This window comes from Sus scrofa, chromosome 3 (assembly GCF_054392235.1).
Source record: "Sus scrofa isolate SSC_HxYL_T2T_F1_AM1 chromosome 3, Sscrofa_HxYL_maternal_Yorkshire_Landrace_v2.0, whole genome shotgun sequence".
In the NCBI taxonomy this organism is placed as follows: domain Eukaryota; kingdom Metazoa; phylum Chordata; class Mammalia; order Artiodactyla; family Suidae; genus Sus; species Sus scrofa.
The window spans coordinates 97,419,024-97,443,246 of NC_139385.1; the positions used below are offsets into that span (position 1 = coordinate 97,419,024).

A 24,223-nucleotide genomic window follows, 5' to 3' on the forward strand; every position below is an offset into this window, starting at 1 on the left:
GTGGAAGTTCTGAAAATGTGACAAATTTCAAAGGCTCGTACATTTCTCTTGTTGTTTTCCTTCCTTCTCCCAATCCAATTTGAAACTCTAATGTCTTAATTACCTAAGCTAAGTGTGGATCTGATTAAAGCAAACAGTATTAAGATGACTGGCTCACAGCTGTAAATAACTCAGTGTGCACTTATTTTCCAAAGATGCACTTGATCATTCAAGTGACTCTGATGGATGAAATGTGGGTCACTGGACCTTGCAAAGTTCCCTCCCAGCCTAGACCCCAGTGGACTCTTCTAGTCATAGATCCTCTAGGAAAAATAACTCCTTCTTTTTATGTTCTAGTTACTTAGGCCAGTGCCAGAGTCCGCCAAGAAAGAGGGGATGATAGCGCCACTTCGAGCACGGAGACTTCAAGCTGAAATCTGGAATGGGATGGGAATTTCTCATGGTCTAGGGCGTGGAAGCTTCAAGCCTCTAAACACAACCTGAGGAATTTGAGAATTTCAGAGGCCTGTGGTGGGGGTGAATAATGAATAAATTACATATCTTGGAAAGAGGCCTTTATCCAGTTGGCTTGAATCTCTAGGTATCCTAAAAAATTCACAGAAGATCACATCCCGGAGTTGGCGAACTCAACGTTCGTACTGACATTCCAACCATGATACCACAGTGAGAAGTGGTCAATCTCTACACATACACACATGCACACAGAGCAAAATTTCATATTTGCTATTTTTTCTTTAAACAGCCTTTTTCTGCTGCCCACATCCAATCTCTCTCTGATGTTACAGACATTATCACCCTAAAGCAAACAGACCCCTCCAGCCACAATGCATCCATGTCATCTTTCAAGTAGAGCACACATTCATCATCTTCCCTAAGTTTTCTCACACTAAACTCTCTCTTTTCTCTTTTATATTACCAGACTTTTTTATAAATTATCCCCCCCAGAGAATTTACCCCAGCTCATTCTGAGCTCCAAAGGAGAGGACTACAATATTAGACCAAAATTTAAACAAAGCACATGCTTTACTAATGGCATGGAGACACTAAAATATGGACTGGTCATCTTCCTGAGCCCTGGTTGAGGACAAGTGTCCTTAGTTCCACAGGTCCAAGTTATTAGTGGATACCACCTTGATGGTATTTTGTGGACTTCAGAGCATAGGCAGCCTGAAAACAAATAGACTCAACTTACTCTAGAAAAAGAAATCAAGGAAGCACAATGTACCTTATATTCAAAGGGAACCATCTGTATCTTAAGGCACAGAGCACTAAAAAAGGGAAAAAAACAGGGACATTTTATTGGTGTTAAGGTGCTGATACGAGGAGTTCCCATCGTGGCGCAGTTGTTAACGAATCCGACTAGGCACCATGAGGTTTCGGGTTCGGTCCCTGCCCTTGCTCAGTGGGTTAACGATCCGGCGTTGCTGTGATCTGCGGTGTAGGTTGCAGACGCGGCTCGGATCCCGTGTTGCTGTGGCTCTGGTGTAGGCTGGTGGCTACGGCTCCGATTGGACCCCTGGCCTGGGAATCTCCATGTGCCATGGGAGCGGCCCAAGAAATAACAAAAAAAAAAAAAAAAAAAAAACAACAAAAAGAAAAATTTAAAAAATTAAAAAAATTTTTTTAAAAAAAGGTGCTGATACGAAAAACAATCAATCTTGTTCATCGTGCTATTACAGAAAGCCCCACTCCTCCTCACTTTCTCTTTCTCAAATCTCCCTAGACTTTAGAGTAATTCTCAATGACTTCCCAGACCAGCAGTTTAGTCTCTCCTGGGAACACAAGTCAATTCCTGGGTCTCATCTCAGACCTGCTGAATCAGAAACCCTGGGTTATGGCCCCAGCAATAGGTGTTTTAAGGAGCACATCAGGTGGTTCTGAGGCTCACTGAAGTTTGAGAAGCACTGCTTTAGGGCACATTTCAAGCATCTCCCTTTTTCTCTACAGTTGATACCACCAGTTAACAGTAGTCTCCCCCATCCAAAACTAGGTACTGTCTACTGTTTGGGGGAACCTGGAATATACAAGTGAGAAATACTGTAAAGTTTATAGTCAAGGTAGAAGGTACTGGGCACAAATTTTTATTTATCATTTATGGGTTTTTTATATACAAAAGAATAAGCCATGAGACTACATACCAATTCTTGTATCACAGCTTTTGAAGATAAAAAATTGCTTAGATTAGGTTAGACTAATTACAAATAAATTCTTTTTAACAAAAGTTAAATACCCATTATTTAACTTCTAGTTGGATCCTATATGAACAAGTGACCTTGATTTTAGCACCTCTACCACTGTTACACAACTAATTTAAATTGCAAATTTTAGAAGCTCATTGATTCTTCTAAACATCATTCGAGTACTTAAGAATCCGATCAGTAAAAAATACTTTTTTTTTACCGTCATTTCCTTCCCTCTATCTTTCCCTATCTTGTTCCTAACTTGTGACCAAATCTTTTGACCAGCAAACTGTCTTATGCCCACAAATGCCTCTAAACATTGAGAGTCCACTTTGGTGCCCAATGGTGAGAAAAGACCAGCTGGAAAAGATGAAAATAGAACTCAGACAGGATGGAAGAAATTCAAATTCTGGAAGATGAAGAAGAATAACACAGTTTAAAGAAGGGCATAGAAATTTAGGTCTAGATATAGCCGTTAAGCTCAGTGTACTGAATTAGTGTCATCGGTAAATCGAGCTGAAGATGAGCCTGTCTGCTAAAAACTCCATTCCAAATGCAATTTTTATTTTCCTTCTCCAGATTATCATGAGCTGGTTGGTCTTGCTAGGAGATAAATAGGTTTCCTTCCCTCTATTTCTCATTTTCCAGGTAACGGTTACTTTTTTTTTTTTTTTTTTGGTCTTTTTAGGGCTGCATATGGAAGTTCCCAGGCTAGGGGTCAAATTGGAGCTGTAACTGCCAGCCGATACCACAGCTCACTGCAACACTGGATTCTTTAACCTACTGAGTGAGGCCAGGGATTGAACCTGCATCCTCTATCATTTTTAAAGAATTGCTTCAGCTATTTTCCAATAGAGGGTGTTCTACTGGGTCCTATCCAAATTTTCTATGAGTACTTTCAAAGAAATGGGTTGGTCCAAAAGGAAGAGTTTGGATTGATCTGGAGAACTTGGACATATAAATTATGATGTTTTGGTATGGGTGATCTGTGAAGGGAACATTTTCTCTGACACACAAGTGGAGCTTTGCTACCTTTACTGGATGTGATTTTCAAATGCCAATTGTCCATTAGGTAGCTAAAGGCTAGGGCTGATAAACTCTTTATTCTCCTATGACAAAATAAGTAGAGTATTCATAATAAAAACTGCAGTTTTCAAATGTCATGTACTGAGAATATTACATCCTTGGAGTTCCCACTGTGGCACAGAGGAAACGAATCTGACTAGGAACCATGAGGATGAGGGTTCGATCCCTGCCCTTGCTCAGTGGGTTAAGGATCTGGCATTGCCGTGAGCTGTGGTGTAGGTCGAAGAAATGGCTTGGATCTAGTGTTGTTGTGGCTCTGGTGTAGGTCAGCAGCTACAGCTCCGATTAGACCCTTAGCCTGGGAACCTCCATATTGTCGCGGGTACAGCCCTAAAAAGACAAAAAGACAAAAAAAAATTATATCCTTATAATAAAATATTATGAAATAAATTGCATCAAAGCTCTTTCTTTTCCTCTTCCTTTCCCAGTCTTCCAAATATAATTTTTTTAAAACTTTCATGTTTGTCTTTGCCCCCCTATAGTCCTGAAACAATTCAAATGTACCTGGTTCACTACCTGCTTACCCTCACACAGCATTAATGTTAAGAAGCAGTTCTATTAACTTTAATTACTTTAGAATGTTGATTTTTGGTCTTTAGTGCTGCAGTATTGCATAAGTGATCCCAAATATGTGTGCTGATATAAGAGAAAAATGGTAGAGAAAGATAGCTAGAAGAGTACCCAATATAAATACAAAGCGAAACAAATCTCTTAATTTCCTCTTTTACTTAACAAGTAAACATTTTACAAAGACAAAAAAGTTATTATTCCCTTGAATGGCATTGGCAAGATACATATTCAGGGAAGAATGCACTTTTATAATGTGTGGTTAGAGGTTAATCAAATTTCTTTCCTATTTTACGGCAACCAAATGCTCACATAGGTTATTTAGTTGTTCTTTGGCATTAGTTATATCAAATTAATTTATTCCACAAATATTTATCAAGGGCCCACAATAGTGCCTGTTACATGGTAGGTATTTATTAACTATTTATTGATGCAGAGAATATTTCTTGAGAACTCGTTATATGCAGACCCAGTACCAAGTTCCTGGCTGAAATGATTCATAAGCAGGCATGGGAATTTTTTGCTCTCAGAGCCCCGAGTCTATGAATATGAAATTATTTGCATACCAAGCAACTCAGGCCTCTTCCTTCCTCCATGCCTAGCTATTCCTACCATTGCTAATGAGACAAGTAATCTAAGAGCTTGAGCAAATGTGCCTGTATATCCATCTCTAAGACTCTGCTCAACAGTATGCCCTCCCCTGGGTGCACTGCAGGAAAATATGCACCATTTGAAACCTGAATCATCCACCACCATAGAGAAGTACATGAATCAAATGCCCACAGCAAAATCTGACACACACTGACTCACCCTGTGTAGTAACTCCAGTCACGGGTGTCATATTGATTTTCCAGGAAGAGGAAACTCACCAAAAGCGGCCACCCAGACAGCTCTTGCACTACTGGGGAGCCTAGAAATGAAAGTAATCCTTCTACTCTCCTCATATGGGAGACTTCCTTATCCTCCCACTGCTTTTCTTCAGCTGGAACTCCTTTGTCTTTGAGCCTCCTTCTGCACTTTGAAAAACTCTCAGTAATACCAATGATCACTTTCTATTAAAATTATGTTTGCATGCTTCTTAAGAACAGGCACTTTGGTTTCTTCACCCTTGAAGCTTTAACACCTCCCATGGATGGTCGTGAATAAATGATTTTCAGGTAGATTTTCTTTGCTTTTAATGAGTATAAACAAATACCACTTAGGCAGATCCTGCAAGCCATATAACCATTGGAAGTATCTATTCATTCTGCTGTCTCCCTGCCTAACGGTCCTAAAAGACCCTTGTCATAGTTCATCATTATATGTAAAACCTAGAAAATATTTTGAACGATTAGTCTATTAAAATAAAACCACATCAGTTTTGAACAGTTGTGACACTGGAGATCTAGTACAAGTCCCTTAATTTCACAGATGAGGGCTCTAAACCCTAAGAAGTTAGGTCAAGGTCAAAAGCTAATGAATGGCGGAGAGAGACAGAATCCAAGTATCCCTAATTCCTGCCTGGTACTTGGTTTAAAAGTCCATGATCTAGATAGAATCTGTTTGTTGAAGTTCCATTTTTTTTTTTTTTTTTTTGGTCTTTTTGCCATTTCTAGAGCTGCTTCTGCAGCATATGGAGGTTCCCAGGCTAGGCGTCTAATCAGAGCTATAGCCACCAGCCTACACTAGAGCCACAGCAACGTGGGATCTGAGCCACTTCTGCAACCTACACCACAGCTCACGGCAACGCCAGATCCTTAACCCACTGAGCAAGGCCAGGGATTGAACCCAAAACCTCATGGTTCCTAGTTGGATTTGTTAACCACTGAGCCACAACGGGAACTCTGAAGTTCCATTTCTTGAAAGGCTCATGAAGAGGTTTGGCCAAGGCTCTAGCAGTTGATAAATTCAGGGAGAGGGAGAAAACCTCCACCAGCTCCTCTGTTACGTTTTTCCTCCCTGGAAGCACAAACACTCACCCAAAAGCTGTCTTAGTGCAAGGAATAAGAAAAAAGATTAAATTATGGAAATGTACATAATATGCAGATGATGAGATAGAAGGAAGCCCTTTTGGACAGTTTCAGATTTATAACTGATGGTCAAAATGGGCTGCTCCCAGGTCAGATCTTCTTCTACTGAGCTCCAGAATAGAACTTTGGGCCTGCCCTGGTCAGAACTGATGTCCCTGAGGTGGACCAGGAATGTGAACAGCCCATTACCTTAGGAAAAAGGGGAAGAGGGTAATACTTCCTGAAGCTTTTACCAGGCAATGCTTCATCCATTAACTCAACAAACTTCCACTAAGAATGCACTATATGCCAAGTAAGGAGCTGAGAACTATGGCTGCAAAGATGAATGAGAGAAAATCGTTCTTGCTTTCAGGAAGTTCACCGTCTATGGTATCTCCCACCAAGAACTCTTTAGAGGGCCTAGTATATCACACACACACACACACACAAGCCCAATAAATGTATTAGAAACATCTCTGTCACAACTCAGGATGTGACGCTAGTACTGGCACCTAGAACCCTACACTTACTGTCTCATGAGTAATACCATTTAGGCTTTTCCAGATGTCTTGACCTAGGCCCTCAAAACAAAAAAGCAGGGAGTTCCCATCATGGCTCAGTGGTTAACAAATCTGACTAGTATCCATGAGGATAAGAGTTCAATCCCTGGTCACACTCAGTGGGTTGAGGATCTAGCATTGCCGTGAGCTGTGGTGTAGGTCACAGACATGGCTCAGATCCTGTGTTTCTATGGCTGTGGTGTAGGCCAGCAGCCACAGCTCAGATTCAACTCCTAGCCTGGGAACCTCTATATGCCTCTGATGTGGTCCTAAAAAAAAAAAAAAAAAAAAAAAGGCAACTGTGACCAAACTCTGTGAAGATTTATGTATTTGTATTATACCAACTGAAAAGGTCAAAGTGAACACTGCTTCAAAGTAGAGTAGGATCTGAACAGCAAAAATCAGGCAAGAGAAAAGGTAGATTAATTCCCTTATTAAACCTTCCCTCTCAGAATGAATGAGATACATTCTCACATAACTAAGAATTACTGCTTCTTTTCAGGTACCAGTTTGTGATTGTAGAGGTACGCACAATTAGCACTATATTTGCAATAGCTGCAGAGAGAGGTTGAATATTTTTCAATGTTAAGTAATTCATATTACTCAAATTCATCTTTTTATGGATCTCTCTCTATATATATGTGTGTGTTAAGAATAATAATTTTTTTTTTTTTTTGTCTTTTTAGGGCTGCACTATAGCATACGAAAGTTCCCAGGCTAGGGGTTGAATTGGAGCTGTAGCTGCTGGACAACGCCACAGCCACAGCGACGTGGGATCCAAGCCATGTCTGCAACCTACACCAGAGCTCACCACAATGCCAGACCCTTAACTCACTGAGTGAGGCCAGGGATTGAACCTGTGTCCTTATGGATGCTAGCCAGACTTGTTTCTGCTGAGCCACGAAGGGAATTACATAAAAATTCTTTATACTGGCAGCCAGATTACTTTTCAACACTGGAATTATTAATAGTTCCGTAAAAATAGTGAAGTTTTAAATGCCAGCTTTACTTAAAAATTGTTAGATTCAGGGAATTCCTGCCATGGCACAGTGGGTTAAAAATCTGACTGCAGGGAATTCCCGTCGTGGCTCAGTGGTTAATAAATCCGACTAGAAACCATGAGGTTGTGGGTTCGATCCCTGGCCTTGCTCAGTGGGTTAAAGGATCCGGTGTTGCCAAGAGCTGTGTTATAGGTCGCAGAGGCAGCTCGGATCCCGAGTTGCTGTGTTGCTAGGGGTCTAATGGGTGGCTACATCTCGGATTAGACCCCTAGCCTGGGAACCTCCATATGCCATGGGAGAGGGCCTAGAAGGGGCAAAAAAAAAGACAAAAAAAAAAAGTGGTAAGAAAAAAAAAAATCTGACTGCAGCAGCTCAGGTCTCTGCAGAAGTCTGGGTTTGATCCCTGACCTGGCACAGTGGATCAAAAGGATCCAGCATTGCCACAGATGTGGCACAAGCTGCAGCTGTGGTTCAGATTCTGTCACTGGCCCAGGAAGCTCCACATGCCATGGGTGTGACCATAAAATTAAGAAAAAAATTGCTAGATTAATTAATTATAATTTGTATTTTACCCCTTACTTTTTAATAAATCTTGAATATTTTAGGATAAATATGACTTTTAAAGTATATATAATGATTTCTTTTTTTACATTTATTCTAATTTATATTTTGGATGAAATATAACAAAATTGTATACTTTTGATTGTCCACATGCAAATATATTTTATTTTTAATCCTTTAACTCATTTCTGTAAACACCACCTAAATTATAAAAAAAATAAGAATAACAACATAGCAATTTTGTTAGAGAAAATTTATCTTACAGATAAATATACAATAATTGATGAAATATGCATGTATTTAAATACTCATGCAAATATCACTAGTAGCCCATCAACAGAATCCCAAAGTATGTACAATAATAATTAAATTTAGTTATCTTTAATATTTTGCCAGCTTTTTGTTTTATAAAAACATGGCCACATCCATATTATTTTTATTTTGTCATTGTAGAGGCATAGCTATCAAAGTGGAAAAAAAAGAGCACATTTCATTTGGTAGTTTGTTAGCTTGATTTAGGACTTTTATGTGTGTAGACTTATGGTTTGTGGGCCTCCTTTGTCCTCTCTTTCTTCTCAGATGCTGAAATGTTAGGAGTGGCCAGTGTGTGAGTCTCCAAAGTTAACACAAAATGATTGAAGCCAAAGTAAGCCAACAAGGTAAGTAGAAAAATATGCCTCTTTCCTTTTCTTTTCTTTTCTTTTTTTTTTTTTTTTTTTTTTGGCTTTGTAGGGCCGCATCCATGGCATGGGGAAGTTCTCAGACTAGGGGTCAAATTGGAATTGCAGCTGCTGGCCTACACCAGAGCCATACAAATTCAAGATCCAAGCCCCATCTTTGACCTGCACCACAGATCACAGCAACGCTAGATCCTTAACCCACTGAGTGAGGCCAGGTATTGAACCTGCGTCTTCATGGACACTTGTCAGGTTCCTCACCACTGAGCCACGACAGAAACTCCCACCTCTTCCCTTTCCTTGAAGTGAGACTTTTTTTCCTGGAACACTCAGGCTCAGGTGGAACCGCACAGGCACATAAGGCCATGGAGACATCAAGCGTTCCTGCCACGGAGCCAGTATCAGGGCAAAGCTGATCTGGTTTTGCCAAATGTTCCTGGGAAGGCTGCTCTGTTTGGATGGATGTAGTCTGTGCTTATGTTTATGTTTATAATATACAAAGAATGTGAAAGTAACAGGGATTTTTCAGGTTTGGAGGCCCTGTCATGGCTTCCATGTCCCATCTGGCCTGGGCCTGGAAAGCAATCAGCCCTGAAGATTCCCTGCTCAGCCATAACTGGATGGTCTCTGTGGGTCTGGTTCACTGCAGTCTGTTCACAGTGGTCCACGCAAGGGTATGGTGAAACACAGTTATTTTATTTTTAGTTTTCATTTCAGAGTTCTCGGAGAGATATATGCAATAATCTTTCATCCATACATTAATATCTTACCCTTTCTTTACCTGTTGTGATGTTTTTGGTATGTGTTTTGATTCCTCTGGTTAATCTCTAAAAACAAACTCTTGGATTTTTATCTTATTCCTCATAAGAGTCCGGTAAATTTTCTCTCTGGCAATTTGTACACAGTACTTTTTAATCTGGCTAAAATTTCTCTCATTTGACATGCAGCTGCCTATATCATCACACCTTAAACACCTTTTACATTCTTGAATAAGGTCCTATTTTATCAGGCACCCACTGACCTTAAGAAAATTTAAACAAACAAACAAAAGATGAAGAGAGTGACCGCATGAGTGAGAAGGGAATCCTATTTAAATAGTGCAGGCAACCCATCCCCTGGCACTATTCCCAGCTTCAGCCCACACAAAGAGCACATGCTTAAGTGAGCCTCCATTGGCAGCCTGTGCAGTAATATAATTGGAGTATTTAAAGACATATGTTTTTTAGGCATTACCTCTAAATGCAAGCTACGTGTGAGTCTCAACTACAGAAGGAGCATTCTGTCCTAAAGTTGGAGGAAAATGGCCTGTGCTGGGTGCTTTAAAGATAGTCTCCAAAGTGTTGACCTTCTTAACAATTTGACTGGTGAACATTTTCACCTTATAAGCCAACATTAGAAGTAAAACTTTATGAAAGCTATGAATTACAGTTTTATGTTCAGCCCTATCTGCCTGTAGGTTCTTAACTAATTGCATCTATCTTCTGCAGCCCCAACACAATTCCTTGAACTGAAAGGTATTGGAGAAACTGTTTTGAATGAATGATAAAGAAAATAAATATCCAAGTATTTGAAAGTGTGTCTCCAGTCAGAATGGCCGTCATTAATAAGTCCACAGATAACAAATGCTGGAGGGGGTGTGGAGAAAAGGGAACCCTTCTGCACTGTTGGCGGGAATGTAAGCAGGTACAACCATTGTGGAGAACAGTGTGGAGGTAGCTTAGAAATCTATATATAGAGCTACCATATGACCCAGCAATCCCACTGTTGGGCATATATCCAGACAAAACTTTCCTTTAAAAAAGACACATGCACCCACAGGTTCATTGCAGCACTATTCACAATAGCCAAGCCATGGAAACAACCCAAATGTCCATCAACAGAGGATTGAATTAGGAAGAAGTGGTATATGTACACAATGGAATACTACTCAGCCATAAAAAAGAATAAAATAATGCCATTTGCAGCAACATGGATGGAACTATAGACTCTCATACTGAGTGAAGTAAGTCAGAAAGAAAAAGACAAATACTGTACGGTATCACTTATATCTGGAATCTAATATATGGCACAAATGAACCTTTCCACAGAAAAGAAAATCATGGACTTGGAGAATATACTTGTGGTTGCCAAGGGGGAGGGGAAGGGAGTGGGGTGGATGGGGAGCTTGGGGTTAATAGATGCAAACTATTGCCTTTGGAATGGATTGACAATGAGATCCTGCTGTATGGCACTGGGAACTATGTCATCACTTATGATGGAGCATGACAATGTGAGAAAAAATAATGTATACATGTATGTGTAACTAGGTCACCATGCTGTACAGTAGAAAAAAAATTATATTGGGGAAATAACAATTAAAAAATAAATAAATGAAGGGAAACAGGAAAAATTTAAAAAATTAATTTTTTTTTTTTAAAAAAGTGTCTCATTGATGGCCTCTGTAATCCATGTAATGAAGTGGTCACCATGTGGCTGATAATCATACTGATACTATTTCTAAGATACTATTAAAAACAGTGCTTCTCAAAGGGTGGTCACAAAATCATCTACTTCAAAATGAGCCAGAAGTACTTAAAAGTAAATGCATGGGCCCACACCTCTTGATTCAGCATCTCTGAGAGCAGTTCCTCATGCTCTCCAGGTGATCTTGGTGCTCTCTAAAATTAGAGCACCAATGCATTGGTGGTTCTCAGTAGTGTCTGAGCATTAGAATCACCTGGGGAGATTCTGTTAACTAATAATACCTCGTTCACCCCAGAATACTAAATCAGAATCTCTGGGCTGGGCCTGGCCATCAATGTGTCTTTAAAGCCCCTCAAAGGATTCTAACATGCCTTCAGGGCTGAGAACCACCGTGTTAGTCAGGTGCCTCTGTCTCCCACTTTAACCCACTTGCAATCTGCTGTATCAGCTACATTCAGCAAGCAGTGGGCACTAGGAAAGAAAAGCCCAGGAAAACAAAAAAGACAAATGTCAGAGCCTGGGGAAAGCTAAACACTGGGCAAACTGCCTCACAGCATGGGCTTCCAGGGCCATCAGCATACAGTCAAAATGACTGGCTCTAACCAAGCCAGTAAGGGAGCATCATTAAGAGACTCTTTGCTACTTTATGTGTTGCCTATTAATAATTAAATGAAATACATGTCACTATTCCTAGAACTTGCCCATGCTACACTTCCTTGGAATTAGGAAAGGATAAATTAATCACCTGTTTTAAAGAAGAGAATATTTGACTCTTCTCTGAAAGAAATAATACATATTTTGCACAAACTGTTTATTAAAAAACTGTATCTGTTGTCTTTTATGAGCCTCCAAATGACTATGTGCTATAAGTAGAGAAAGTACTATTGTCCTCACTTTATATACAGTAAAACCTGGGGGAAAAAGGTTAGGCAGCTTGTCCAAGCTCACTTAGCAAGTGTAAGAACCAGGACATAACCCAAGTCTTCTGACCCAAATCTATTTTTTTTCCTCATTCCATTCATCAATACAATCTTTCCTCTAAAAAAGAAAAAGAGAAAATGGATTCACATTATATGGAATACCTACGTCTCTCTTATGATACTTATTACTTTCTGATTTATATTTTATAATTATTTACAAAAGTAGATCTCTCTTACTGTTCTACTTAAAGGTGAACAGTATGTGTTTGATTCATCTTTATATTGCCCACGATGTCCATCTCTGAAAAATGGTAGGTAATCAATAAATATTTCTTGGATAATTGGATGAAAATAATATATATTTGAATTTTCAAAGTGTAAAACCTTCAACATGAGAGCATAATCTTACTAATCACCATTATGAAGATGAATGGTATAAGATTACACTAATGGATAAAACAGAAAATAGAAAAAGACAGTACTCAGAGCAGATGAGAAGGTGCAAGAGAAGCTACAATAAAGGTGGGAGCTGTTACTCCACAAAAAGACCCCTAGATTTGGGGACCTGGAAGGGAGCAGACACTGACATAGCTGACTGAAGCATGTGGGGGCTGGCTTTTGAGTGGTACATAATGAAGAAGGCTTATGTCTCTGATGTCAACAAGAAAAATTAAAGGAAAGTAGAAATTCCAGGAAAAATAAAATGCTATACAAAAATTCATGGCAAAAATATGAAGCATGATTATAATAAATTTATGGAGTCTAAGAAAAGAGAATCATTAACTTGGAACCTGAAGTATTCTACTTCAAGCAGACTTGATTTAAGAACATAAATCAGAAGTTCCCTTCATGGCGCAGTGGAAACAAATCTGACTAGGAAACATGAGGTTGCGGGTTCAATCCCTGGCCTCACTCAGAGGGTTAAGTATCCAGCGTTGCTGTGAGCTGTGGTGTAGGATGCAGACGCAGCTTGGATCTGGCGTTGCTGTGGTTGTGGCATAGGCTGGCACCTTTAGCTCCAATTCGACCCCTAGCCTGGGAACCTCCATATGTCGAGAGTGCGGCCAAAAAAAAAAGAGCATAAATTACATCTCAGAGTTCCCGTCGTGGCTCAGTGGTTAATGAATCTGACTAGCATCCATGAGGATGCAGGTAGATCCCTGGCCTTCCTCAGCAGGTTAAATGGATCCAGCATTATGGTGAGCTGTGGTGTAGGTTGCAGATACGGCTCCAATCCTGCATTGCTGTGGCTGTAGTGCAGGCCAGCAGCTACAGCTCCGATTCAACCCCTAGCCTGGAACCCTCCATATGCCACAGGTGTGGCCCTAAAAAGCAAAAAAAAAAACAACAACAAAAAAAAATCTACAGTCATTATACCTACAGTCACTCTCTAGTTCTACAATGAACAAAATTGAGCAATATCATGATATTGTAAGTAATATAATAATATTATAATGAAGTATTTCTATTCGGTTCTCAGAATCAATACATAGACAAAGAATGAAAGACTTTCAGATGATGATTTAAATCTTGGCAATGTAAAAGTAATGGTAGAATTGACCAATAGTAGGTGTTGGAGGTGGAGAGGAGAGATGGGAGAAAGTATGGGGTAATCAATTCCACATCTTACACTGTGAGCGGTTATCCACTACATCTAAATTTGACAGAACAAAAAAAGGCAAATATATTATTTGAAGTATAAACAATAGGAGAACCAAAAGGAAAAAAAAAGTTGGAAAAGGTCTGGAGAAAAAGGAAGACGGAGGGTAGAAGTGAGCTGAAATGGTCATTTTTCACAGCAAGGAGTTAAAAGACAAGCTTGAACTTATAAGCCAAAAAATAGATATTTAAAGTTCCATATAAAATAGATGTTTAGAGCTATAGTGATAACCATTGGAAGAGCTTTAAAAGCAGAATATATAGGAGTTCCCGTCATGGCTCAGTGGTTAACGAATCCAACTAGGAACCATGAGGTTGCGGGTTCGATCCCTGGCCTTGTTCAGTGGGTTAAAGATCTGGTGTTTCTGTGAGCTGTGGTGTAGGTTGCAGACGTGGCTCGGATCCCACATTGCTGTGGCTCTGGAGTAGGCCCGAGGCTACAGCTCCGATTCGACCCCTAGCCTGGGAACCTCCATATGCCATGGGAGCAGCCCTAGAAGTGGCAAAAAGACAAAAAAAAAAAAAAAGACAAAAAAAGAGTAGAACAAATCATAAGTGGTAACATTTTGGGAATAAGGGTATGATAACGGAAAGAGGCCTACCTTTCATCTGGCACCCTTATCTTTTATTGATATTTTATTTCCATGAGCATGTACTTTTACGATTCTTGTTCATATGCTTAATTATAGCATCTCAAGCTTTCTACCTTTTCAATGTTCTAATCCCCAACCAATGAAGCAATGATTTCATACAATGATCAAAACTTAACAGGTTAAATCTCCGTAATCTTCAACTCTAAGGTCAGTAGCCACCTCACTGAAACTCTCCAAGTTTGAAATGCATTACCTTCTGGACTGTAGAAATAGATGCTTCAGTTCTCTGCTTAACTTTCCTTCCAGAATCACCAGTTTTCTACGAATGGCATCTTATCTTACAACCAAGCATTATAAATCTCTCAATAGGTCTCTTTGGTAAGCTGGGCTGTTTAAGCCTGAGGACTCTTTTTAAACTTACAGAAAAAGCTGACAGAACTGAAATTTTGACAATAAGGCTTTCCAACTTTGAGCTCTAGCAGAGGGTATTGATTACATCTCTGGAGCACTTGCAGTCTTAGGAACTTCTATATCCTAATGACAAGGATGGAGACAATGGTTATTAAATCCTAGAAATATTTCCTCTTCCTACTTTAAATGTCAAAGTCAAATGTTAAATAATCAGAGGATAAAATTTAATGCAGTACTGGAGCTCCCACTGTGGTGCAGTGGGGTTGGTGGCCTCTTGGGAGTGCTGGGATGCAGGTTTGATCCCCAGCCCAGCACAGTGTTTTAAGGATCTGGTGTTGCTCCAGATGTGGCTTAGGTCGTGACTGTGGTTGGATCTGATCCATGGCCCAGGGGCTCCATATGCCATGGGGTGGCCAAAAATGAAAGGAAAAAAAAAAGTAATACTGTATGATCTGCTTTGAGAGACGAAAGGTCACCATATTTTTCCTGTACTCTTCATCTTCATGCAAGCTTAAGCGCACCCCTAACTTCACTTGACCTTGCTCAGTTTAACATACCCCTAGCATCACTTCACTTTGCTCAACTGAACATGTTTTAGCATCACTTCATCTTATTTGGTTTAACATAGGATATAATACTGACAGATGAACAAAATAGCAACTGAGCTGGAATGATGAAAACTTCTTAAAAGATGAGATAAATTTGGCACAGTTTTTTAAAAAGCACACTGATTTTTAAGTGATTCAAACTTATTGTAGGGTTTCAAATTTAAAATGTTAAGTAACCTGGGTAAGGTCACACAGCTTACAAACAGAGTCCAGCCCAGAACTGTTGGTTTTTAAAATATATAATTATTAGGCATAAGGGGAGATGATATTCCTTAAACCTATAAATCTACCACAAACTTAATGAATACTGCCTGACTTGAAAATTGATGATGGTACAAACTTTTTTCTACATATTGGCAAATTTCTACTGAGGTTTATTCTAAGCCTTCAGGGGATACTTAAGTTTAGGGAAATAAAAATTTGGATTTTTCACTTCAGATGAATCACTCAGATGTTTGAACAAAAATCATCCCACCTGATTATACCAATCTCTGAAAATTCTAGAGTGTTTTATTTCTAAATAATGAGGATTTTTTTAAAGCCTAACTTATTTTTATTCCAATATTTCAGAATTAACATAAAGTATTTTCTCCTAAATTGCATCTATCCTTTTATCCAATTGTCATCCTCTTTATACAGTTAAATGTGAAATGTAAAATATTTTAATTATAATTGACTACACTTAAAATTTTTAAGAATACTGCCCCAAATCTATACCAGCCATTTCTTTAATATAGCTCCTCTATTTTACCTTTAATCTACGCATCTATATTACTTTCTAGAATTAATATGAAGATAGATTACATTTTACCAGGCAATATCAATTAGCAATAGCAGTTGCTCGAAGCACAGTGTTAAGAAGGATTCTGATGTAGTAGCCACGTTTAGTGGTAAGGAAGACCCCTAATCAATTATCATGTTTACTATGGGAGCAAACAGAGAAAATGCCAGTATGTGCTTGTCGCCTCTGTCAGGTGCTCAAATGCAGCACATGGTAAAATTTTGGATAGCTTTGTGTTTTCCAAAATAAAACATGAAACATGACTTCACAAGTTGAAATTTGTAATATAAAACCTATGTTGAATCTTCTGAAGACTCAATTACCAAAATTGTCAGGGATATTCAAGCTGTCCCAGAAAGAAGATGGAAGTACTCTAGTACAATTGTCAACTTGTCATTCAGTGTTTTGGAGGTCCAAGTCATAGGAATTGAATGACTTGTTAACCTAAGTCCTCTAAGTTAACATCATCCTTTCTCTAACATCTAAATCCAGTCAATTCTTCTATTACTGTCCATAGACAAGAAACATTCTCTTTTGAATAAATAGGGTAGCCTAAGAAGAGACTTATGTGAAATATGTATAAAATTAACATATGATCTAGGAGATACCACAAATCAATGGAAAAAGGAAGGATGATTCTGGGACAACTAATTAACTATTTGCATTTTTAAAAAGCTTTCAAAATTATATTCTCATCTCACACATATCAAAATAAATCCCATATAAATGAGATTTCAATGTAAAGGACTATATTTTTTTTCAACATACAGAAAAAATAAAGGAAAATTTTTACCTGATCTCCGATTAGGGAAAGAATACTTAAGTTTAAATGCAACAGAAGTAATGACAGAGGAAAATGTCAAAGAAAATTATCAAAAATATTAAAATATGTATGTATTTTAAAATACCAAAAGCAAAAGTTGAAAGAACGAAAAAAGGAAAATCTTAGAGTTGAAAAACAAAGTTAAATAAACTGCTGTAGTTAGGAATGTTTTGGTTGAAAGGCTTGGGTATCCATTCACATGACTTCCTGTGAAAAAACTTGGGGATCTAGCTGAAATGAAATGCAGCTGGATCTCATTGGAACAGGAAAATGATTAAGCAGCTCCTCTCCCTTCTCTCTGTCTCCATCTCTCTCTGTCTACATGGTCTTTTTCTGGCCCTCCACACCACACCCCCTCTACTCTCTTTTCTAAAGAGAACTGTACCTACTTCCCATTCATAGCTTTAGTTTGCATGCAGTTTTAACTGGCCTTGATGCCAAATCTGGCTCCAGTACCCATCGCCATTATACTGACTCAGCCTTTCAGTGCCTTTGTCCCAAACTTTTGGAAAGAAGATACAATAGGCCCAGCTTGGTCAGGTGTGTCTATACACAGTTCAGCCAGTTATGGTCCTTTCCAAAGTTGACATGGAACTGATGAGGCGCGCCTGTTTCTCAGCAGGTCTGAGTACAAGGTAACTCCAAAGACAGGAATGTGGGATAGGCAGGCACAAAACCCATATTTATTACATGGTTAATGATACTGTGACGTTAACGTGGCATTTCATAATAGGAAGGTAAGCAAGAAAAGCCTACTGCCGAGTTTCAGAGTCAAAATTCTTTCTAATATGTGAAACTTAGAAAGCATGGCTATGCTAGGATGACTTTTTGTTTTTCTGATTTACCACTAGTTTGTCCTTTCCAAAGTTTCCATTACAAATGTGCATAATTCTAATAATCGGGAAAGAAAGAAAATACTAAAAGCACTGGCAACTAAGTGGCAAGTATTCAGTTTAAGTGAACTCTCAGGTCACTTTTGCTGACATGTCCCAACTTTGAATACCTCCACGGCCCCCTCCACACTCACTGCTACACTCCAACCCCAGTAAGTGACAGACACTTCCCTGAAGACACTACCTACATTCATCTACTGTGCCATTCCTGTGGTCATGATGATCAAAATATCCTTCCAGGCTTTCTCTGCCCAGCAGATTCTCCTCTTCCCTCAAGTCATGGATGAAACACAGTGAGGCTTCCTCAACTACCATTGTCCCCACAAAATCTCTCTGACGTGTGTCTTTTAGCCCTAAGTTTGTAGCTCTGTTATAATCCTCATTCCAACTGTGTTTTCAGGGGCTGTATAAGTCTCTGCCCTCCCAGCTACACTTGCAATTTCTCTTAGAGAAGTGCTCTAGCTTATGAATGCTGTTTCATCAGCAGCTAGCACAGGACACAAGCAAGAGCAGGTTCTTAATAAATGTCTTCCTGCATAAAGGTTGAAAGTTTAAGGAATTATTTCCATACGAGGATAAGAGGCTTCAGATTGTTCTAATCCCCCCCCCAATTTTTTTACTAAGAAAAACTATGAGACATCTGTATGTACTAGGAAAAAAATGGATTTCAAAGCTCAGTAGACAAATATTGAATCCCAGGCCTATTATTCACTAGTTGAGTAAATTATTAAACTTTTCTGAGCTTCGGTTTCCTTATACTTAAAATTGGGTTGATGACACTTTCATGTAGACTTGATTCAAGGATTAAAGGTGAAATATGTAAAATGACTGTCACATAGTAGGAGTTTAATAAATGGCAGATATTATTCATATTGCATTTATTAACTTGATTGATCAAATACATAGGAAATGCTGAGAGTTGTGTACTCATGGAAACGCATGATATTTGACTTATATTTCAAAATATTAAAAGAGATTTCATATCCAAAAATAACCAGCATATTTATAAATGTATAGAAAAGCCAGTACCTCTAGAATGTACAGAGCTGGAAAAATTATGTGAAATTCTAAAGACATTAAGATTTACAGGGGCTGTCTGATCAAATTTTAACATGCAACCCACCATTTTGGCTGACCTCTTTCAGCGAAAAAGGCCATTAAACCAAAATAACACATTATTTAAAACAAACCTCAGGTTGTCAAACTCAGCTATTGTACTATTCTGGTAAGTGGAGTCAGGTTTTTCCTTTTTTTTTTAAGCTATGACCGGTGTAAAACACAATGGTCTTCTTATCCATAGGAACATTCTAAAAGAAAGGCAGAGAAATTCATTTCCTGGCCTGGTGTATGATGTTCCGAGGAGAGTCACAAAATAAGAAACGCTGGTTCTGGGTCAAATGACACCCTCCCAAAGGCACAGTTGTGAGGGGCCAGCACTTGCTGTGGGTACATTCAGGTGGGAATCTATGAGTGGGGAATGGAGTTCAATTGATTGTGTGCTAAATACTTTGTGCTCTATCATATTTATGCTCTTTTAAATTACATATTTATTGAGCACTCATTGTGTGAAGACCCTACACTGGGAAGTGGGCAGGATTCAAAGGTGAAGAGAGGGTCCGTGCCCCTAGGGAGTTTCTATTCTACCAGGGAAGCGTGACAAGTCCACAAACAACTCCAGCATCAGGTTATGCAGGATAAGTCTCATAACACCTGTATCTAAGAACCCCAGACTTCATACAGTTTCAAAGGACTCTTGACATCTCAAAGACGAACCTATGAGAAAAAGGTTCAGAATATTTACTGAAAAGTTATTCAGTTACAAAAACAGTGGTCTTAGGATTGGATCAATAATATTTTTTATTATAGTTGATTTACAATGTTCTGTCAATTTCTGCTGTACAGCAAAGTGACCCAGTCATTCAGAAAACTATATATACATTCTTTTTCTCACATTATCCTCCATCATGTTCCATCACAAGTGACTAGATATAGTTCCCTGTGCTATACAGCAGGATCTCATTACTTATCCCCTCCAAATGTAATAAGACTTTTACAGTAAATACCTCCTGTAAACTTATGAATGCAGTAAACATTTTTCTCCTATAAAGTAGATGCATTTAGGGGCTCTGCAAGTACTCGAAAACTGCCATTCTTTAAGTTCTCTATATTAATGATTTTTAAAATTTATAACAGTTACATAACTCCCCTCTTGCTATTCTGTCCCCTTAAAGATCTCCCAGAGATTTCACATGTCCTGCTCCTTCATCCATTCAACTTTTTGCTCAAATGCCATCTCCTTGGAGATACTTGTTATCCCATTCCATCACAATCTCTCCTGCTTTCTGCTTTGTTTATTTTTTTCTGTGGTCTCTATTATTACTTGATATTTACTACATATTTGCTTATTTTCTGTCTTTGCTTGCTGAAAATCAAGAGCACTCTTTTCTAGCTTACTACTATAACCAAACACCTAGAATATTACCTGCTATAAGATGGCACCTTATAAACATTTGTTCAGTGAATAAAAGAATGAAGGAATGAACACTAGATTCCTTTGAATATTTTCAAAAGTGGTAAATCTTCATCTAGTGGATGTGACTTTGAATTGTCAAATTGGCCAACTTCACTTAGAGCTTTCTGGTTAATAAGATGGGTGGATGAAGATGGAGTCATTCACTCATTCATTCAACAAATATGCACTGAGGGTGACTGTGTGCAAGATATTGTTTTAGGTGCTAGGTTACCCAGTTGGTCCCCAAAGCAATGTAATTATCAAGTAAGATGATGGGCTTTATTATGTGATGGTAAACAAATATTGAAGATGCCAAAAATGTCTCTCACAATAGCATCAAAACTGAAACAGAAGCAAAGCTTTTAAAAATGGCCATTCATGACTTGGATGTGGAGGCACAGTTTTAACCATTCATGATTTCACTTCCTAAAAATAGGTTCTCTCCTGCCCACACTGGGTCTTGTGGAGGCGGGAGGAGGAGAGGTTGTTGTGAGGTTTTCTCTAAATTATTCAGGATATTTCAATATGCAGCAGACTCGCTTTCCACAGCTATTTGTGGGTGGAAAATGTGTAAGCCTGAAACTTGAAGCATAGGCATTTGGGGGACCCACAAATACAGGGAAAAGTGTTTTCAAATGTAAGTAAAACTCCTAAAGACATGCATTTGAATAAAGTACTCAAACAAATATGTCATGAGATTTTTTTTTTTCCCTCAGAGTTCAGAAGAGAAATTACCTTGGGAAGTAATCCAGGTTTATAGCAGGGTCCTTTAGAACCAGGATTTCTAAACCCAATACTCCTGGTGTTAAAATGGCACCAATCACTTGTCTACATCTAATGGTGCTGGAAGGTTATAATCTATTGTGTACATGTTATGCTCTGTAGCCAGGCCAACTCAGCATTTATCAATGAGAAATTGTGAAGGGCCAGATTTTGTTGTGCCTTTCTTTAAATGACTGCTTTTGTAGGGCCTTTAATCTCAACAAAACTTTGCACTTGATGTCTAGGAAATAATTTCCCCAAAAGCTCTGCAGGGTAGCCTTTTGATAGAATCTGTTTCTGGTACCTCCCCTGCTTCAACAACCCTTCAAGCCCAGCAGATCCTGGAGAGCCAGATATCCAAATTAAAATAGTTAAATCCATGGGGCTGCAGGACCCATACAGCTGTGGCTTCTGTCAGCTCTTCAATAAAATATTAGATGTGTGTCTATTGTTTGGGAGCTGTCCACAGTTCCTTGTTCAGCTGGCAGGGGTTAAAGGGTATGTAGATTACTTGGCCAGCTGTTTGGTAATTGTCACAGCCAGTTACTTGGTAACCCATAGAATAGCATTCTCTTGAGGTAGTCTTTGTTGCTAAGCAATAAATTCAGGTAAAAAACCAATCCCTGGTTCTTATCGGTCCAGCTTTAAAACACAGGGTATAAGTTGGTTGTCGGACCCACAGGCTGTCCATACCTCTTTTGTTTTTCCAGCCAGGCCATGAAACAAGTGCTGATAACTTGGACAGCCCTTGTTCACTGGGACTTGTCTACTGCTGATGCAGGCTGGAGACCAAGCAAATGGCTGGGGAGCAGCATTTATTGGGTTGTGCTTTCAGGGTTCCACTGTCATAATGTACCTTCTGGATCTCAGTTTGGAGACTGGCCAATCTATCAGATGGGCACAAAGAAGACCAAAAGCAATGGCAGGGATTTAATAGAAAAGAAGAAAAATGTATGCCTGGTGATGTTTTGTCTACATTAGTATCAAATCTATAATTGTTATTAATGTTATTTGTTACATCTTGAAATACCTCCTCGCCCTCAATACTTACATAAATGCTTTTAAAGTAAATTACTCTGTGTTAAAGAGGCCAAGAGCACTGGTAAGGAAGGGACTCAGGCAGGAAAATGTTAATTCAGTCCCTGCAGCTGCCTCATTTAAGGGGCTGGCTGCAAACAAGCTAATCAAGCTGCTTCAAAACAATATTTCATCTTACCTCAAAAACTGTGAAAAGGTCAGGAAATAATGTTACAGATGAATATATACTTACTCTTTTTTTAGTCTCACTTGGCATTGTTTGATTAGAAGAGAATTAAGAAAGAGTAGTGTTTTGGTTCTCTCCAAAAAGTCTACAAATAAATGTTGACAAGGATGTGGAAAAAAAGAGCACCCTTGGTAGGAATATAAATTGGTTCAGCCACTGTGGAAAACAGAATGGAGGTTTCTTTAAAAAGCTAAAAATAGAACTACCATATGACCCAGCAATTCTACTCCTAGGTATATATCCAAAAAAACCAAAAACACTAATTTGAAAAGCTACATACTCCTCAATGTTCATAGCAGCATTATTTACAATAGCTGAGACATGGAAACAACCTAAGTGTCCATCAACAGATGAATGGATAAATAAGATGTTATATATATGTGTACACACACACACACACACACACACACAATGGAATGCTACCCAGAGGACAAAGTTTTGCCATTTGCAGCAGCATGGTAGACTTGGAGGGCATTATGCTAAGTGAAATAAGTCAGAGAAAGAGAAATACTGTATAAGATCACTTATATGGGAAATCTAAAAAATACAACAAACTAGGGAATATAACAGAAAAGAAACAGACTCACAGATGTAGAAAACAAACTACTGGTTGCCAGCAGGGGCCAGGCAATGCAGGGGTAGAGGAGTGGGAGGTACAAACTATTGAGTGTAAGATAGGCTCAAGGATGTATTGCACGACACAAGGAATATAGCTAATATGCGTAGTAACTGCAAATAGAAAGTAACCTTTAAACATTGTATAATTTTTTTTTTAATTTTAAAAACTACCGTACAATCCAGCAGTTCCACTCCTAGGTATATATCTAAAGAAAACAAAACCGCTGGTCTGAAAAGATACATGCACCCCAAAGTTCAAAGCATTACTTACAATAGCCAAGACATGGAAATAACCTAAATGTCCTTTGATAGACAAATGGATAAAGAATATGTGGCATATATTTAAAATGGAATACTACTCAGCCATAAAAAGGAATAAAATCCTGTCATTTGCAGCAACATGGATGGACCTAGAGGCTATTATGCTTAGTGAAATAACTTAGACAAAGACAAATACTGTGTTATCACATATGTGAAATCTAAAAAATAAATCAATGAATATAGTGAAACAGAAACAGACTCACAGATATAGAAAACACTCTAGTGGTTACCAGTGGGGAAAGGGAAGAAGGGAGGAACAAGATAGGTGTATGGGATTAAGAGGTATACATTACTATGTATAAAACAAACTATGGGATATATTGTACAGTACAGGGAATATACCCAATATTTTATAATAACTTTAAATAGAGTATAATCTATAGAGACTGAATCACTATGTTGTACACCTGAAACAAATATAATACTGTAAATCAATTACACTTTAAAAAGGAAATGACAATTAAATTTTTTAAATAATAGCAATAAATTTTTTAAAAAGAAAACATGAATTGAGCATACCTGCCACTTGTCATGGAGAGTTGCTGTTCCTCGGAGGCTGTGTTTGGACTCCGTGATTCCCATTTGCTGGGGCTTGCCACTGTTGCTTCCATGGGTGAGCCTCACCTTAGGTAAACCCATCCACACATGTCCAGATCTGTCCTAACAGACAATTTAATAGGTAAACATTTTCTTCTCCAAAAGTTATATTCATATTCAGACAGGTTCACAGGCACATAAAAATTCCTTCTACTAGTTATCTCCACTAATAGATTTAAAATGTTTCCTTTTTTTCATTTTCCCATGGTGAATCAAAGGGTACCCATAGGTACAAAAATTGTGGATTGCAACATGCTTCAGGGTCAGCACAGAAGCCATTTCCTGGTCATAACTTCTCTGAAAATACTTCCAGCTGGAATGTAAGGGCCTCTGCCAGCTGCCCCTGCTCCCGTGCATTGAGTGCTGGGTCAGAGCAGC

At 38.7% G+C, this 24,223-nt stretch overlaps 1 protein-coding gene across 42 annotated transcripts in view; it reads right to left on the reverse strand.

The window, feature by feature from the left end:
* Nucleotides 1-24,223, reverse strand: part of CCDC85A (coiled-coil domain containing 85A) — a 691,220-nt gene that overhangs the window by 282,409 nt on the left and 384,588 nt on the right. For 40 of the 42 annotated variants that reach the window (XM_085019267.1, XM_085019261.1, XM_085019256.1 and 37 more), the window contains one exon: nucleotides 23,768-23,908. The gene's annotated coding sequence lies outside the window, so the exon portion shown is untranslated. The remainder of the gene's footprint in view (nucleotides 1-23,767; nucleotides 23,909-24,223) is intronic. The other 2 variants (XM_085019269.1, XM_085019243.1) reach the window with 1 other exon arrangement.